Source organism: Macaca nemestrina, chromosome 8 (genome assembly GCF_043159975.1).
Source record: "Macaca nemestrina isolate mMacNem1 chromosome 8, mMacNem.hap1, whole genome shotgun sequence".
Classification (NCBI taxonomy): Eukaryota; Metazoa; Chordata; class Mammalia; order Primates; family Cercopithecidae; genus Macaca; species Macaca nemestrina.
In genome coordinates, this window is record NC_092132.1 from 46,887,827 (window position 1) to 46,899,993 (window position 12,167).

A 12,167-nucleotide genomic window follows, 5' to 3' on the forward strand; every position below is an offset into this window, starting at 1 on the left:
GCCTGACCAACAAGGTGAAACGCCACCTGTATTAAAAATACAAAATTAGCTAGGACGTGGTGACACATGCTTGTAATCCCAGCTACTTGGGAGGCTGAGGCAGGAGAATCACTTGAACCCAGGAAACGGTGGTTGCAGTGAGCCGAGATCACGCCATTGCACTCCAGCCTGGGCGACGGAGCAAGACTCTGTCTCAGAAAAAAAAAAGGGGAAGGGGGGCAAATGACTTAAATAGATATTCTTCCAAAGAAGATAAACATGGCTAATAAGTACGTGAAAAGCTTCAATAATTATCATTAATCATTAGAGAAAGGCATATCAAAACCACAATTAGATACTACACACCCATTGAAATGACTATTATCAAAAAACAAACAGAGAAAATAACAAGTGTTGCGGAAGATGTAGAGAAATTGGAACCTTTCCTTGTGCACCTGCTGGTGGAAGTATGTTGTAGTCACTATGGAAAGCAATATGGTGGCTCCTCAAAAAAAACTAATACAGGGTTATCATATAATCCAGCAATTCTACCTCTAGGTATGTACCAAAGAATTGAAAGCAGGGTCTCAAAGAGATAGTTGTACACCCATTTTCATGGCAGCGTTATTCATAATGACAAAAAGGTAGAAGCAACCCAAGTGTCCATTGATGGATGAAAGGATAAAAAAAAATGTTGTAATACATGAAATGGAATATTATTCAGCCTCAGGAAAGAAATTGTGCAATATGCTACAACATGGATGAGCACTGAAGACATTATGCTAAGTGAAATAAGCCAGGTCACAAAAGGACAAATGCTATATGATTCTACTTATATGAGTTACCTATAATAGTCAAATTCATCGAGATGGAAAATAAAATGTTGGTTCTCACGGGCAGGAAATAGGGAGTTATTGTTTAATAGGTACAGAGTTTCCGTTTTGCAAGACAAAAATCGTTCCAGAAGTGGATGGTAGTGATGCTTGTATGAAAGTGTGAGTGTAAATAATGCCACTTAACTGAACACTTGAAAATGGTTAATTGCATAAAAAATGCATAAGAGAAGAGGGGAAAGAATTTGCACAGTGTCACTGTTGTCATAGTCTGTTGTCAAAATCTGTCAGAAGTCTAGTCCTAACTCAAAGGATATGGAAATAAATTTCCCCTCATGATGGAAGGAACAGCAAAGTCACGTGGCAAAGGGTGCTGTGAGATGGAAGGAATTATTACGGTACACTTTGCAGACAATCTAATAGAAAGGGTGTTAATTAAAACTCAATAGAAATTAGAATGTTGAATTTAGGAAATGAGAGTTCATTAATGATTTTGATAATGACCATTGCAGTACTCTACTTTCAGATTTTTCACATACACACAATTTTTGACATGTAGCCTTCTACTGTCTGTCTTAGACTCATTTTAGTTTTGTGAATCTATTTTTCCAGTGGCTAACTCCTGAAAGTAAACTGTTGGAAACACTTTTAGCCCCTCATAGGTTTTGTAGTCATTCTATCTGGAAATTCCAAAATTTGTTAGAAAACTTTAAGCTAATTTAACAAATATTTTACTTTCTGCTTTGGATTGTGCTAGGCACTGTGGGTAAAAATAAATTATACTGATGTATTAAGAAGACAAGGTATGAATTAATGAAGTGGTAAGTTGTAATCCAGAACAGTAACTCAGACATTGCCATGTGGTTTTGAATAAGAGGGAGATTTGGTGAAGGCTGGAGTTGTATATGAAATTATAATGTGGAAGAGGACTTTGTCTAAGCATTGATAAATGTATAGCAGAAAGAGAGAAGGTAGGCACTACAAGGAATGATGTGTAATAAAAAGCTTAGCAGTAGGAAAGTATAATGTATATTGGGTGGCAATGAAGTAGAAACCTTCAAGTCTATGGTAGTTAATTTGGAAAAATATGAGAGATAAAATAGAAAAGTAGATCCAGATCAGAGGGTGGAAGCTTGCAAGGTTACAGAGTCTGAATGTTTATTTAATAGACAATGGAAAGCCACTGAAGGTTTTAAGTTGGAGGATGACATGATGAAAAGTATCTTAAGAATATTAATATTGAAGATAGCATGAAGGATTGATAGGAAGAGACTCAGGGTAGGGGAAATCGGTTATGTGGCACAAGCTTAAAATAATATAGGAATAAAATTGAAATTAAAAACAAGAATGAGGAGGAAAGATTAATTAACAGAAATAGTTGACATACTAGATTGAAGAGTACTATTTTGATTAGTTAAGGTGAGGAACCAAATGATAAATGGTGACAGTAACTAAAATAAAATAAAATAAAATAAAATAAAATAAAATAAAGGAAAATGTTCTCACAGGAGGAAAGGTATATCAAGAGATCATATGACTGGATCCAATTTTTGCAGAGTTATTTATTTTTGACTTATGTAGGGCAGATAGCCTTAAAAAGGGAATTGTGGGAGGGATGGAGTGACTAGAACAGTTCTTCTCTTCTCAACATTTATTACACCTGTCAACTGGAACTGCTCAACCCTCTCATCACTTTGAGGAAAGTGGAAAATGTTTGTAATTGCCACTGAGGGGAATGGAAATGGAAATAAATAAGATATGAATAAAGGAAGCATTGCCAGGAGATGAATAAAGAATTGCCAAGAGTAGTAGTGAGTATGGCAAAAGACAAGGAAAAGTGTGTATAAGAGGGGCAAAGAGAGAGTAGTTAAAAGAAGCAGCATAGGTGGAGCACAGTGTAAGTGATTAGGTGGACTGCTTTTCTCACAAAATGGGGAAATGGACTAAAAGCAGAGATACCAGCTGTTAATGAGGGAAATCTGATCTTATTCATTCCCTCATCTGTTACAGAATGTTTAAAAAATGTGACTCTAATATTAAAGTGTAAATCATACTAAGGTTTATGTGTTTATCTTCCCTCTTCATGATGCATCTCGAGGCCGCCTTCTAGAAGAGAACTGTATTTTATGTAGTTCCTAAGTCTGTCTGATAGAAGTTGCTTAAAATAAGCCAAAGTTGCTTTGACCATATTTTCAGGACAAAGAAGGCTTCATCCTTCTGCCTTGAGGAAAATGGGTTCTAAGAAAAAAAAAGAAATGAAAGAGAACACTTTATTGTCTTTTGAGGTACTCAGAGCAGATTTCTAAAGGACAAAACTTATTCAGAAAGGCACCTGCTAGACAGATGTGCAGGGTAGGAAGCATTCCTTGTCTTAAAGCCTGTATGCAATAGAATTTGTGTACTTCCTTTTAAATTGTTAGCATTTGTCTTTGGGATTTTCTGTGGATTGTTTCATGTTATGTTCCTGAATGTAAGGAGACGATAAAAGAATTTATGATGTCACCAAATTGGGGTATCGTAGAAAGATAGGAAATAAAATATATTTGGGCTAATTGAATTATTTTTAACCCTACCAGAAAAAAGTTATGTTTAGGATGTGCCTATGCAGATTTCTAAAACAAATGTAAAAGGCAAATCTGTTTATTATAGCACTAGTCTAATGTTTCAGTTTTTGTTAGAATTATTTCCAAACAGCCTTAGCATCCAGATTGTTTAGTGTTAAATAGAGAGCATGTAGATAGTGTTTTGAAGAAATTACAGTATCATATTTAAATAGATATATTTTGGGTAACATAAAGATTTTGGAATAAGAACAAAAACTTCAAAAGCCATCTGTTAACCCACTACATTGGTTCCAAATTTTAAAAAAGAAAGAAATTGGATTGACAATAATTACTAGTATAAAAGAAATTAGGTAAATCAACCATTTTTGGTTTTGACTCATACTGAATTGTAAGTTAACATTTCTTAATTACTCTGATTCTTAAATATTTATTCAGTTGGCAGTGTCCTTTTGAGCTAAGGGACACAAGAATCCACCAGGGCCACACTGAAGAAAAAGTCTCAAAAATTGTGGCAGAGAAGGGAAAAAAAACTAACTTTGTTCTCTAAGTATAAAGTTGTCTGGGGCTTTCCTAGTTTTGCCACAGTCCTACCTTTGATGCCTGCGTTAGCAAGTGAGTGTGATTACAGGGAAACAAAACAAAAGTCACTGTTGGAAAATGCAGAAAACAGTGAAAGGTTGGCAGAGAAAGTACCAGCCCTGCTGCTGGAGCTGCCCATGGACATTTTAGGAATCTTCACTTGTTCTGGAGAAATGTTTCTTTCTCAGGGTCTTTTCACCCTCCTGTATAGCCAGCAGCTGTGAAGGAGTGATGAAGAAACTGGAGTAGCCCCAGAAAAAGAGCAGCAGGGCCACCCCTTTAGTAAGCCCTCAGCAACACAGACCCTCTAGACAGCTTAAGGTAAAAACTTAAGCCAGCAGCATCTACCAGTTTTTCATTTGTTTGTTTTACCAGTATAGCAGCATGTTATCTGCTTTGTCTGTTTAAATGCAGGTAATGTTTCTGGTTTTAAAAGAGCTATTGGCTATAGTTTTCCTTGTAGTATACTCCTTAGTCAAAGAACTGCTTGTTCTCTACAGTCCTTAGTTCTGTGGACTGAGGAAACCACTTCAGTTGAGTGAAGTATTTAAGCATATTGTCATCGATTAGCTTTGCATTAATTAAATGATTATTGTCAAGTATTTCCAGATGTTTGCTAGAGTATTAACAAAGTATGAAAAGATAACTATAGATATTTCAGATTTATTTCTTCTAGGGTAAAGAAGAAATAAACACACAAAATCCCAAATGTTCCAGTGGATAGCTTTGGATAAGAGTTTATGATTACAGGTGTACATGTGGCATGAACTCAAGTGTATGTGGCACATTGTGCTTTCACTACTCAGTCATTCCTTGTAGAGCCAACAGGAAATTAAAATTAATGAGAAGCCTGCACTTTGAAACAGTTGCAGAATTCTTGACTATTTCAGTCCTTTGCCAGCTCACGAAATCTGTGCTGGCAGTCATATCCAACAGATGGTGTGGCGTGTGCACAGTTGTGTCATGTGATTGTCTAGGTCCATGTAGAATTTTTATGAGGTTTTGACCATCAGTCTGCTGAGGCATTTAAGATAGTCATAACCTTTGTCTTGAAAGGAAGGTGACCTGCTTCGAAGATAAGTGTTTATGTGCAAGTAGAAAATAATAATTTAGTCACTGGGCAAGTAAACTAGATTTAGTTGATTCTGTGGTAAAGGCAACAAAGATTTTAGTGTCTCTGAACTGCTACACTGGTTTTTTAATTTTTTTTGTTTAGTAGAATTTAATCCCCTTGGCTACCTGAGGTAGAATGAGCGTTTCACTTTCTTATTCCTAAAGGTGATGTTTAAGGCTTCTGTAATTTCTGAAATTTTTATTTGGTGGTTGTGTCTAGGCAAAGTCTACTGAAACATTAAGCTAATTCTGCTTCTTTAGGTAATTAATACCTTAAGTTAAAACTCATTATATCATCATTTCCCTTACAAATTTAAGTGAGCAGGCCTGTACTTATTGGATTAATTAAGATAGAAAGCACAGGTGCAGTATGTGGTTTCTTGTCAGCATGTTGTAATTTATTAAGATGTTTAAAGCACATGGCAAAAGAAAAATGGCTTACAAAAAGGGTTCCAAGAAGCACAAACTCTCCTCATAGTAGTTTGCTCTTTTTAAAATGTCATTTATTTAGAAAATTACGTTGAAAAATTGACTACTCTACATTTTAAAACAAGATATTGTACTCCAAGCATATGTTGTAGCTAATGTTGATGTCTAAGGAAGTTATTTTGACTATGTGGGCTTTCTATTCATAACCCAATTTTGGATGTTTAGTTAGTAAGCACTGGGGACTATTGGGGTGATTAAAAGAGATGTTAACCAATAATGGAATTTAGGATCAAAGAGTGAACAGTGTAATTTATGATCTTTTAGTTTAAGACTGATATCCCAACAGTGTTTACCTTTCGAAATAAATAAAGCATTAGATTTCAAAAAAGTTTTAAAAATTGATTGAGGTAACTAGTAATGCATATATCGGGTTGCGTTTTGATGATGGAATAGTTGTTTTGTACTTGAACTGTCATGAAATTTCTTTAAATCTAAAATTATTTTTGTAATTTTATACTTAATTCAGGTTTTCTGAGTATGCATAGTATTTCACTATCAGAAATATTTCCATAACTGACTTCCATCATACTTCTCATGTCTATCTTCCACAGTTAGAAGTATGCACATCATTGTTTGGGGGCCTATCATATTTGTTGGCCTACTTGAATTAATGCTGACACCTTTTCCTCCTTCTTGTCATTAGGTTGGTAGCCTTTTCTATAGTACCTCTCATTCATAAAATAGAAAGCCCTCATTAGGTTGGATTCTTCATGTTGGAAGACTTTTCAATAAATAATAGACTTTAAAAAAAAAAAAAACCCAGAATCTAGTTGTCTTGATTCAAAACCAAAGTAGCCTTGTTTTGCAATTGTGTTCGTCAGTTGTTGAAACACCTTCCCAGAACGATAGACAGATCTTAAGGAGATAAGTGAGTGATAGGGGCATTCAAACTAATGTTGTTTCTCATAGCAGATGAAAGTGTTTTGGAAAAAAGATAACTTACTGATTTATTTTGAAAACACATTTTCATGGTTCTTAACAAACCTTTTTTTCTTCATGAATTCAATAATGGTGCATGTTGAAATTTGATATGCAATATACTATCATTAACTATTAAGGCGTTTTATAAAAGGCTCAGTAACCTGGGTTAAAGTATCAAGTTTCATTCCCACAGACCTTCAGTTTAGTTTTTAACTCTCTATCTTAATGTGAGAATGCAAATGAAACTACCTAATTGGCCAAGGCTACAAATACATAAATATATAGAAAGTTAATTATCGGCCATATTCTTGTACTAACTAGTGCAGTGGAACGAGTATTGAGTTCTGGATTATCTTTGCTAATGACAGATCTAAAATAGTCATTTTAATGCCTATATTCTTTGATGAAAAGAAATATACTGTCTAATTCATTAGAACTTCAGTGATGGTACAGAATTCCTGAAATTGCCTTGCTTTTGGTTTTGACCATTTGATCATTTTTGTTCTGACTATGAACATTAAAAGACTTTTCCCTTAGCATATCTATATAAGGCACAATAGAAATAAAGTGCAGATAATTTCCCCTTGCTTTGCAGAACAGTGAATTATAGCTCATGTCTGCAAATAAATTCTATTTTCCGTCTTTTATTATAAAATTATAGGTATATTCTTCTAGAAAAAATATTTTTTAAATAACTGAGTGAAGAAGATTATTAAGTTATATGTAATCCTTGGGTGTCTAGTAGTCATCATTTAGTAGCAGCTCTTTCGATATGTGGAAATTCATCTTTTTTGTTGTCATTTTTAAAAGAATTTTTCAGAATTAGTCAACCTGTGGTGTCTTTCCATATTGTATATCAGTTGCTCTCACCTATAAGAATTTCCTCCTTGTCTGTAGTCATTTATACTTTTTTTTCCTCTTGACTCCATATTTAAACTATTAGGCTTCTATTAATTTGGGCAGCTTTGCCACATTTTGCTATGACTCATGATAGGAGGCTATTTTAAGTTGGAAACTTCAGCATCTGAATTTGTTTTTCTAAGTAGCCAGTCTTTATATTGAAAATGGTGTGTGAAGTTTTATCTACATGTATAATTTTATGGTTCAGAGGGTGTCCTATCCTTTTGTTTTGGCTAATAAACTAATAAGTATTGGTAAAAACAACAGCTGACACATATTGAGATCTTAGTATATGGTGAGTACTTTTTAAAGCACTTCCCTGACAATGCGGGGGGGTCCTTTATAGAAGGTACTATTATTATCCTTTAAAAAAAAAAAAACACAAAGAAACTAATGCACAAAGAGATTAAGTTCAGTGATCAAAATCTCTTAGCTTGTAGGTGATAGAGCAAAAATTTGAACCCAGGAAATCTGACTTAAGAGTTTACTTTGTACTATTTAACAATGATACTATCACTAAGCCTTTAGTACAGAGGTTAGCCTCGGCCAGAAGTAAAGCCATCAGTCAAGGGAAAGAGGAGATGCATAAGTTACAGCACTGAACCCAAACTCTGAGTAGTAGCAAAACTGAAGACCATTCGAATAAAATAGGAATACAGACATGGGGCAGGCAGAGGTGCAGGGTGCAGACTGAGTTGGCTTAGCCAGCAACACAGAATCCTTTTTTGCACATTCCAGCTGGGTCAGAGAACAGGTCCTAAAGGCAGCAATGTCTGCTGAACAGACTAGTATTGGATATGATGCAGTAGTGACCTAGGTGGTAAAGGCTTTGATTGCCAAGCTGAGGCTTCTAGGTTTAGCCCTAATCCTGTGAGTAATTGATAGCTAATAAAAAATTTTTATGAGGGGAAAACTCTTACCAAACTTGTTTTTTGGTGTCAAAGTGAAGCATAGAGAGGAACTGGAGTCCTAGGATAACTGGATTAAAGACTGTTGAAATTGTTAAAAGTGGATTAAGGCAAAAATACTGGAATTAGAGAAGAGAGTCTACATTCAAGAAATCATCTAGATTAGATCATTTAGAATCATCTGGATCTGATCATCAGTTTTATATAGAGGATTAGAGTGAAGAAGGTTTCTGATTTAGATAATTAGACTGATGGTTTTGCTATCGTTTGAGATAAAGAATAGAAAAAGGGAAGAACAGATTTTAGAGATTGGGTGTGGTGTGGAGAACAAACTAGCAAGATATGTTGTGGGTATATAAAGTTTTTAGTGTTTGGAGAACATATAAATCTATTAGATAGTTGAAACTACAGAATGGAACCATGAATTTGGGAATATTTGGCATGGAAAAGAGTACATGAGATCAACCAGAGAGACGCTTGAAGAGAGATGATTACCAAAAATGGATTTCTAGGGTATCCCAAATGTAAGGTGAGTGGGGCAGGAACAGTGAGCGGAGGCTGGCTCTATCTACCCATGGATATATTGAACCAAGCTTAGATGTAGGCAGATTACAGCTGTCACCTGAGAATTTACCATGAGTAGGATTTCACTGCTTTTTTGGGGGGGTGGTGGTGGTAGGGGGAGTGTGGTGCAGGTATCAGTCTATGCTTGAACTTAAAGAATAGTTTTAGCTATCAAGTTTTTTGTTAGCAGTTTTTTGAGCATTCATTCTACCACAGGGTGTAAATAACTTTTAAGCAGCTACAACTCATTGGCGATATATCTGAAATTGCTTTTTTTTTTTTTAAACATACTTTGAAGCATGCTGTTTCTAATCTCCCTTTTCTGTCTCTTATGTATGCCTTTGGACAAATGCTACAACTTTTTGGTCACTTTCGGTTAGTAAAAGTCTGGGTAGTTTAAAATTGTAACCTCAAATTTGATTTAAGTCTTACTTGATCCTTCCCCACCCTACATCTTAGAGTAGGCCACCTAAGTGGCCTAAGACATTTGGCATGCTTTCTCCCCTTCTAGGTCTCATTCTTGTAGAGAGAGGAGGAAGGACAAGAGAGGCAGAGGTCATCATCTGAACGAACGTGGTTATCTGAAGGTAGTGGGTCTCACTCGGGCATAATCTGGTTCTAACTGCTACAAAATGTCTCTGACAATGTGATGTTCATGTGGTTGGAATATGTGGTTTTCTTGGGATGATAGCTTTATCTTGGCTCCCTTTATCACTGAGCTCTTCCTCAGAAATGGGTAGCTATATCTCCTCTCTGTTCCGTAAGTTCAAACTCCTCCCCCTCTCTAGGTAGGGCATTGATGTGTTTGATCAGCAGCCCTTGCTTCTTCCCCAGCCCCTGGTTCTCTCACATGAGCCATGGGAGTCAGTGGTGTTCTTTCTAGGATCTCAGGGAATTAGTGGGTAGATAGGGGAAATGTGAGAGGTACTCTTTACTTCTCCCTCGCCCCCCAGGTATACTATTTCTGTGGCCCTATTAGGTCTGCTGCTGCAGGCTGCTCTACCAAGCCTCCCATCTTCAGAAATCTCTAGATAAGAAGTAGACAAGTTTCTAGGCCAATATATTTTTCCCTACTTCTAGGGACATATGCCAGGTCATCTATGAACACTTCACCAGGCTAAATTCTACTCCACTGACAGCACCAGAGCAGGTTTGAAGGTTCTTTATTCAGTATTCAGTCAAGCTGGAAAGTGAGATGTCAGTCTCTTCTTCTTGCAGGAAACCACAACGTGTCTTTGATGGAATATCTTGATACTGTGCAACGTGGCTTGAGTGAGGAAGCTGCTATGACAAAAACTGCCCCCCAGTGCTCCTGATGTACCCTTGCCCTCTTATGTAGGCTGGGTGATGATTTGGGAGTGGTGGGGCTCATTCAACCTCTGAGTAAACTCAAGGTCAGCGATTTGGCCCCATTTGGTTGGTGGCCGTCTTCAAGATAGGTGGTGCTTGTACATTATTTTTGTCTTTGTTGTGAGCCTTAGTCTCACAATTCAGGGGACAGTTAAAAACTTTCAGTCAGCATTCTTGTGTAAAAATAAACATTACTGACGTGACTGACATTTTAGAGCATTTCATGTTTCTTTCTCTACAGAAATATTTTAGTTTATTTGTTCCTTCATTCATCATTTATTCAGTAAACATTTTTTTGTGACAGCCTTGTTGCATGCCAAGCACTAGGCACTGCCAACTTAAGCAAATTGCTGCTCTGGAGGAGCATTTAGGTATAGACATATGAACACTTAATTATTTTACCCGTAGATAAATTGGCCAGACACCACTGATCTGGAAAATCAGGTTGTAGTGAAAATAACCAGACTTAGAAATAAAACCATGAAAGTGAAAATATGAAATTTTAATATAAGTTATTTTTTATTGAACAGCAATGTCTAACATTCAGAATTCATACTATCTAAGGTTACAGAATTTCCGGTTGCCCTGGGTACATAGGATCATGTAATCACATGGACCAGACTAAGAATTCTTATAGATCATTTACTTAAAGATTTAAAGTTTCTTCAAGGAAGAAATTTAAGACAATAATGTCTATTTTTACCAACTTTTTGGTAAGAAATTTTTAGCTTCATACTAATATTTTATTAAGTGGATACTGCTCACATGTGGCACATATTGTTTATATGTTTAGTTCTTTGTGTCATCTAAAATTCTAAAATGAGACTTCTTCAAAAGTTATAACTATCTTGTGTCTCCAAAGTAGTATTTTATACTTTGTCTATTTGCCTTATACAAGTTGAGTCTAAGGCTTAACTGTGAAACAGAATTCATGCTAAGGAACTTAGAACAATTCAGACCAATCAATTACTAGAGTCTCTATTTATTGTTTTATTGTTCTGAAAGTAAAAAACAAATTATATCTAGATTACAAGCTAAAGGTTGTTTTAAAACATTATGCAAGTGGGATTTTTTTCACTTCAGTTTCTGTTTCGTAACTAAAACATTAAAACAGTATCACTGGCAACAATTTAATGCATAACCTCTAACTTAAATGAATATTTCTTTAAAGTTACCTTCATTTTGTAATTTAAGGAAAACCTGTTTTATATTAATATTTAAAACAAGCATTGAAAAATAAAACCAGTTTCTGAGAATAGGGGAAGTATTTTTAAAACACTTGAGCTTCTCTCTTCAGGTTCTATGTTCTGTGTTCAGATTGGTAATATATTTCCAGGAGAAAGTGGATGGTATTTATACACCCATATATTTCCATAAGTCATTTTTAGGCAACTGATTTTAATTCATGATAAATTATAAAATGAATTAGTAACAATATAAGAGAAGGCATTCAGGAAACATACCAGTTCATACTCAATTTCATATTGATGTACTTAATATATTTAGCTTCTTGTATTTAGGATAACATCAATTAGCTCTCCTTTAAGCGAAAATGTTCTAAAATACTTAGGTATGTCTATATATTTAAAACATAGTCTTTTTTTGAATTTTAGAATAAAAAGAAATTTCATTCAACATTTTTACATCCTTAATAGATGCAAATTATAGGTGTACAAAATATGTAGTAGCTACTCCTATGTTTAAGATTCAGTATCTTACATTGTTATATTTTAAAGTTATGGGATACGTAAATACTGAATTATTAGATATTCCATTTGAAGTGAATCAAATTCAAAAAATATGAATAAGCATTTGTCTCAATAGATTTTATTCATTTAATAAGAACCACTTTTGTTTTAATTAATTTTCCAGAACATGAGAAGATGTTAATAAGGTATACACATTGAGGTTAGAATATGTTATTATTCATATATTTTTGAGACCAATTTAGGATTACTTGGTTTAAA

The 12,167-nt window shown here is 35.0% G+C and overlaps 1 protein-coding gene across 7 annotated transcripts in view; it reads left to right on the forward strand.

Moving 5' to 3' along the window:
* LOC105476082 (serine/threonine kinase 3) overlaps positions 1 to 12,167 on the forward strand; it is a 332,200-nt gene that overhangs the window by 258,315 nt on the left and 61,718 nt on the right. The window contains exon 11 of one of the 7 annotated variants that reach the window (XR_011606855.1): positions 9,362 to 9,437. The exons of the other annotated variants lie outside the window; for them this stretch is intronic. The gene's annotated coding sequence lies outside the window, so the exon portion shown is untranslated. The remainder of the gene's footprint in view (positions 1 to 9,361; positions 9,438 to 12,167) is intronic. 7 annotated transcript variants of the gene reach the window in all.